Here is a 6,757-nt window from a genome sequence, read left to right as displayed (position 1 = left end):
ATTTTTCAAGACCTCAGGGGTAGTTTCTCAGGTGGCTTTAGCCTGTGAAGGAGATCATCCAGTCTTCCCCCTGTCTTGCTCAAGCTACAGATTTCCTTATACTGACACTAATCAATAAATGATGGTGCAGAGGGTGGGCTGGGTTTGGCCCCCTGGACAGTTCTCAGCTGGGTCAGCAGCTGTGTGATCACCAATGCAAGGCACCAGAGCTGCAGGAGGAGCACTGCTTTTGGCAGCAATTACAGTACCTTCAGGCAGCCAAGAAACCATCCCTCTAAACTCGTTTGGAAATGTATTGTTACCACAATGGTATTTCCGTAATTAATGCAAATCAGCTAAAATTCGATCATGTCAGGCTTAAAATTGATATTCTGATTTAGGAATGGGATTTACTTTATTTACTGCTAAACACTAGTCGATGAGTGTCAGGGTTCAGAGCACTGTATTTCCCAGGACTTTAGATTAAATGAATGGCTTACTGGAAAGAATGATGTAACAGACCTTTTTAGAGTATTTTGTTGTATTATTTATGTTATAGCACAAGCAGTTCTAAATCCATCATCTGTGCTGACCAGAAAACACTTTGTTTCCTACAAAACTATACCGACCTTCAGTGCATGGAAGGGTCAATGTTAATTTGAGCCTTTCTTGTCTGTGTTGTAGAAGCACAGTAGTTTAACTTCTGTCATACTATCCATCGCTGCAAAAAAAAAAAAAAAAAAAAAAAAAAAAAGACAGATTGTCGTCTTTAAAAAGTAAATTTAAAAGCCCACAAACAAACAAACAACAAAAAACCAAACAGACGGATAACAATATTCCAAGGGGTGTGGAGGTATTCTACAATAATACGCACCAAGGAGTGCGGATTATTCTACCATCCAGACCTTCTCCTTGTCATTAGACGAGGATGATTGTCCGTAGCATGCATGCCGAAGGGGGCTATTTTATTATCTCGGGTATCCTGGTCCCCACGGCTGGTTCTGGCTGGAGATGTTCCCTCTGACCGTGAGCAGCGCTCACGGGTGTCCCCGCTTCCAGCTGGGAACGCCGCTCCCCGACCGCTCATCCCCGAATAGCTGCTGCCGCTGCTGTCTCAGCAAGAGCTGCTCCGCAGGACAGCGATGCCCAGAAGAGTCCTCCTGGCTGGGCGCTTCCAGCCTCTCCCGAGGGTTTTCCTCTCGCATCCCTGCGCCGGGACCCAGAGGCGGGCACAGCGCCCGCGCTCCCGCCGCTCCCCAGCAGATGGCGCCGCAGCACCGCGAGCGGGACCGCTCCCGCCTCTCGTCCCGCCCCGTCCCTTCCCCCTTCCCGCCCGTCCCTTCCCCCTTCCCGCCCCGTCCCTTCCCCCTTCCCGCCCCGTCCCTTCCCCCTTCCCCCTTCCCGCCCCGTCCCTTCCCCCTTCCCCCTTCCCGCCCGGCCCCTTCCCCCTTCCCCCTTCCCGCCCCGTCCCTTCCCCCTTCCCCCTTCCCCCTTCCCGCCCCGTCCCTTCCCCCTTCCCGCCCCGTCCCTTCCCCCTTCCCCCTTCCCGCCCGGCCCCTTCCCCCTTCCCGCCCCGTCCCTTCCCCCTTCCCCCTTCCCGCCCGGCCCCTTCCCCCTTCCCGCCCCGTCCCTTCCCCCTTCCCGCCCAGTCCCTTCCCCCTTCCCACTCAACTGCAGCAACTTCAGCTGCCCCATCCCTGGAAGTGCTCAGGGCCAGACTGGATGAAGCATTGAGCAGCCTTGCCTAGTGGAAGGTGTCCGTGCCCGTGGCAAAGGGGTCGGAGCTGGATGATAAGTTCGAGATTTCTTTAAATCCAAACCATTCAGTAATTCAGAGATTATTTTTGGCAGCTGCTGTTGCCCCACTATGTAAACTGGAATCATTGGCTTGGACTTGGGTTCTGTCAGTTCTGGAATTATTTGGCCCAGATCAAGTTACCAGATGCTTGAAGGTGGCTATGGGAATATTAGATAAAAGCTTTTCTGTAAGTGGAAAATGTTCAAAGGTTGCTGTGTGAGTATAGTAAAGATTTTTTTTTAAGAGACTCTTAAATGTTTATTGTGGTTTAACCCCAGCTGGCAGATCACTTCCGCCAGCAGGATGGAGAGAGAACTGGGAGAGTAATAGTGAGAAAAATCATGGGCTGAGATAAAGACAGTCTAATGGGAAAAGCAAAAGCTGCACACTGTCAGAGAAACAAGGAATTTTTTCACTGCTTCCTATGGGCAGGCATGTGTTCAGTCAATGTCAGGAAAGGCAGATTCCATCAAGTGTAATGGTGAATTGGGAAGGCAAAACACCATTGCTCTGAACATCCCCCTCTTCCTTCTTCTTCCCCAGCTTTATGTGCTGAACATGCTGAACATACTGAATATGGTGTGGGACAGCACTGTGGTCATTTGGGGCCAGCTGTCCTAGCTGTGTCCCCTCACAATTCCTTGTGCAAACACTCAGTGGTGCAGTGAGAGGCAGAAAAGGCTTTGACATTGTGTAAGCACTGCTCAACAGTAATGGAAATATCTCTGCATTATCAACATTTTCTATCACAAATCCAAAACACCAGCTCATAAATCCTCATACCAGATACTATGAAGAGAATGAACTCTACCCCAGCCAAAACCACATTGCTAAATGCAAATCCATGACACATTAAAACCTGTAACACAGACTCAAGTCAGAATCTGAGGTCACATACTAACACATAATGTCATATTGTGAAATTAGCTGGGCCTACTGTATATGGTCTTTAAAGCCTGCATTACACAGCTGTAAAAGCAACACACTGGAAAGCTAAGCAGCTAGGTGGTTTTATGCACAAGTGGTTTTCATCTGCTCCTGAAAAGATAGTGAATGCTGCAGGGTGAGAGAAAAAAAAAATGACAGAAGGAATTTGTTCTCAGTATTTGTTTGCAGTTGCTAATGTGCCTTGTGAAGTCAGTGGCAAGGCCTGGGGATTTCAGTGGAGTGAGTGACCCTTCCCAGCACTCTGTGGTTTGTATTCCTGCCTGTTGCATCCAGGTGGTGCTGGGCCCTGCTGATGTAGGACCAGGAAAGGCTGCCAGCCCCAAGACTGTAGGGTGTGTGGAGCAGACAGGTGTCCTCAGCCTGAGAAAGGACATCTCTGACCTTAGAGGATACCCTGCTCCTAGCACACCTGACAGCCATCCCAAGCCTTAATCCTCCTGAATTACCTTTTGCCTCACTCTGAATCACACATCCTTTTTAAGCAGTATTGCAGCGGCTTCTCTTACAAGGCACCTTTTGGTCCTGTAAATTAATTAAGCTTGGCTTGTTTATTTAAGAAGCACCTCCGTAGTTTGCACTGTGTGCTTCAGAAATTGGAATGCAGTCAGAGGTGTGGCAGTGCCTGGGAGCAGGCTGTGGGAGAGTACAGGCTCCCTGGCTATCCCAGTGCCAGACTTATTAGATAACAGCGGCTGATAATAGACTTTGCACTTGGCATTTCCTGGCATGATGGGCTGTTTCACCCATCTTAATACAAATGTATGGAGTTTTTTCAGGAATGTTCTCCTCCTTGCAGCTCTGTTGAAAGCCTTGAGAAGTGCTCCAGCTTAATTTCAGTGACTACGTTTGCTTTACAAAGCTGTGCCCACAAATTATACCAGTTAACCAGCACAGGATACTGGTTACTTTGCATGGTCTTTGCTGGATTTAAAGCCATTGTGTGTTAGAAGTGGCAAACATTAGAAAGATCTGTGTATACTTTGACTCCAGAAGAAGCAGGATACAAAGGAGAAATTCTGTTTTATTTATTGTTTACGTTAGTAAGCAATTCTTCCTGATTTTGCAATTAACGTTTGAGCAATAAATCAATGGAAAGCTCCTGAAAAGCTCTGTAGCGGAATAATGATTGCTTAAACTTGTCTAAGGAGATTTTAATAGAAATAATATGAAATCATATTATATTTGAAATTATTCATTAAGGACAAGACAAAGCTCAGGGAAGTCCATAGTAAAGAATATTTTATTTCAGGGACCATCTGATTATGTCTTTAAAATTCCTCTTCTATCTGTTTTCTAGTTTATGATGTTTCATCTTTTTCCTTTCAAAGTCTCCTGTACCAGTTTGCTCTGATAAAACTTTTAGTAAGTGGAAAAATAATGTATGCTTGCCCCTTGATTCCTTTCCAAACGGGACGACTTCCAGATTGATTCTGGCTTCCTGCACAGCCTGAAACACCCTCGTGTGGTGTAAACGAGGAATTGAATAGTTCGCTCTTGTCAAACATATGGATCGCAGATGCCAGGGCTTGGCTTACAGCAAACAAAGGGAAAGAGAGAAGCAGGCAATATATTGACAGAACTGACACTGAGGCTATGAGTGGTGGGCAGAAAAGGGAGGAGAAGTCACTATGACACAGGGTATATTGTATGATAGAAATGTAAATGTTTGCAATGGGCTTAGGAAGTGCAAAAACTGCCGTGATAGTAGTAAACGGTGGATTTCTGACTTGATGTAAAATGGAAAATGAGCACCACTACTTGTGGTGCACTTGAAAGAAATGGTGTTTTAAATGCAGTAATGTCTGCAGAGCTTTGTGATTGAGTGTGTCTGATGGTTAGAAATGTTAAATCATTCAATTGCAGTCAGGGTAAAAATGGTAATGAACAGCTTGAAAGAGCCTGAGTATACTTACATGAAATGTTGAGTAATTAGCTTCTCTCTCTGCGAATGAATCCTGCAGTTTTCTCCTCATCAGCAGCAAAGTGACCTTTCAAATACAGGGAAGACACAGAAACCGTTCCAATAACTTATTTGATCTCTTGCCCTCTGATAAATTCCATTATAAGGATCTGGAATTTACATGGCACTGTAGTCTTTGGGCTGAAAAGGAAGATTTTTAAAACATTAACAGAAAGCTTTCTAACAGAGGAAATGCAGCCTGTTTAAGAATGGGATGTGTTATCAGGGTATTCGATGTGGTAAGAAGAAAGAGGCTAAGCTGCTCCGTATAGCACCTGATATTATCAGCTTTTTTTCAGTTCCTTTAAAGCTCTTTAAAAAGTTCATTGTTCTGGATTTATATTCTGTATGTGGCAGCCCACGTGTTAAAATTGAAATAAACCACATTTTTGTGTTTGGCGTGGGCTAACAGTGAAAACCATATGCCTCTTGGTGCTTAAATAGCATCCGCCTGATCTGCACAGCTAATCTTTTTACTATGCATTTGAAATAGGGTGGTTAGGAGGATGGAAATGGGATTTGAGCTGCTAGATTGTCTGGGCTGCCTGTGACATTGGCTTGTACTCTGCACCTAGGCAAAAAGGGATAGCTGAGCTTTCAGTAAATCCACATAAGGCATAAATGTGACTATATAAACTGTGAGGAAAAATTGATAGTAAAGTTTTAGTCAGGCTATCCTCATTGCTGAATGTGATTCATATGGGAATGTTCCAGCAACATGGAAAAATACAACAACCTACTGACCTTGATACAGAATTTAAAATGTCAATAATGTGACATTATTTTCTCTGTCTGCTTAGGCATTCATTTTTGCAGGCACTTAAATGCTTGCTTGAAGTGGAGCATTTGAATGGTCTCAAGCGACAAGACCCTACATAATTTGTGAGTCTAGTCTGTGGAAAATAAAACTGTATTATTAATGCAATTTGTTCCCTCTGGCTATCTCAATTAATGATCATGACTGCAAGGTTTGATACTGATTACAGAAAAAAAATTACAAAGTTTTGTGTCAGTGGAAAGAGGTTGAAGTTTTGTGGAGGCAACAGGTAGTTTAATACTCTTTTTTCTTAGAAAAGGAAGGATATTTTTGGACCACAAGAAAGTTTTGCTAGTGGTTACTGCTGGCGAGTGTCTGTATATCCCATCTGATGCTCACAGCTGAAGTCTCACCCCCACAGTGCTGAATGGATGTATGTCCTCCTTCCCTTACCATTCTGGCTGTGAGCTGGTGGTGTCCCATGCAGTCTAAATGTCCTTTGCAGGTTGGAGATCAAGCCACCATCTTAACCACAAGAGCCAGGGTGTGCTCATCCTGCACATCATAGCCCAGGGGTGCTGAAACTACCTGTGCGCAAGGGAGAAAGTCAATGTGCTCTGGAAGCACGAAGTACTCAATACTTTCACATTCTCCAGTACCATGAAAGAGCAATGGCAAATGCCCAGAGGTTTTGGGGAGGCTGTGAAGGGAGAGGGTTTGAGACTCTTCTTGCTTCAGCTGTAGCCCCCTCTTTTCTGGCTGATCTGATGGCAGAGGACAGCTAAAACCTGCTCTCATGGTAGATGTGATTAGATTCCTTCTCCCATGTCAGAGCACACCCTACTGTTCTTCTTCAGACTCTGTTGCCTGTCATACACACCCCACCTTTATGTCCTTTGAGAGACTGGAAATGCAGGATGGGGGCCTGGCAAGGACACCCAGCAGTTCTGTGTCAGTAGTCAGCATTAATAGTTTTGGTTCCAGACTTCAGTGTTTACAGTTTCCCTGCCCAAAGGCACAAAGATGTCCCTGGGAACATACCAACCTCTGTGAAGTGGCTACTTCTGAACTGCAAGGCTTTCTCATTCTGGAAAGCTACACTTGGCACAGCCATGGTTGCCAGCTGCATTCAAGGTGTTCACAAGTGCTCTTTTCCTGGAGAGCCACAAGTTGCAAAGGTGGGAGCATGAGAGATTGAATAACAGATATTTAAAGGAGATAAACTTGCAAGGGTAGGGATTGTTTGGAGCTCCTACATAACATAATATAACCGCTCTCTTAGTTGAAGACACAAATTTATTTAGAAGAGAAGGTG

This window comes from Cinclus cinclus, chromosome 2 (genome assembly GCF_963662255.1).
Source record: "Cinclus cinclus chromosome 2, bCinCin1.1, whole genome shotgun sequence".
NCBI lineage: Eukaryota > Metazoa > Chordata > Aves > Passeriformes > Cinclidae > Cinclus > Cinclus cinclus.
Note: the sequence above shows the minus strand (reverse complement) of the source record.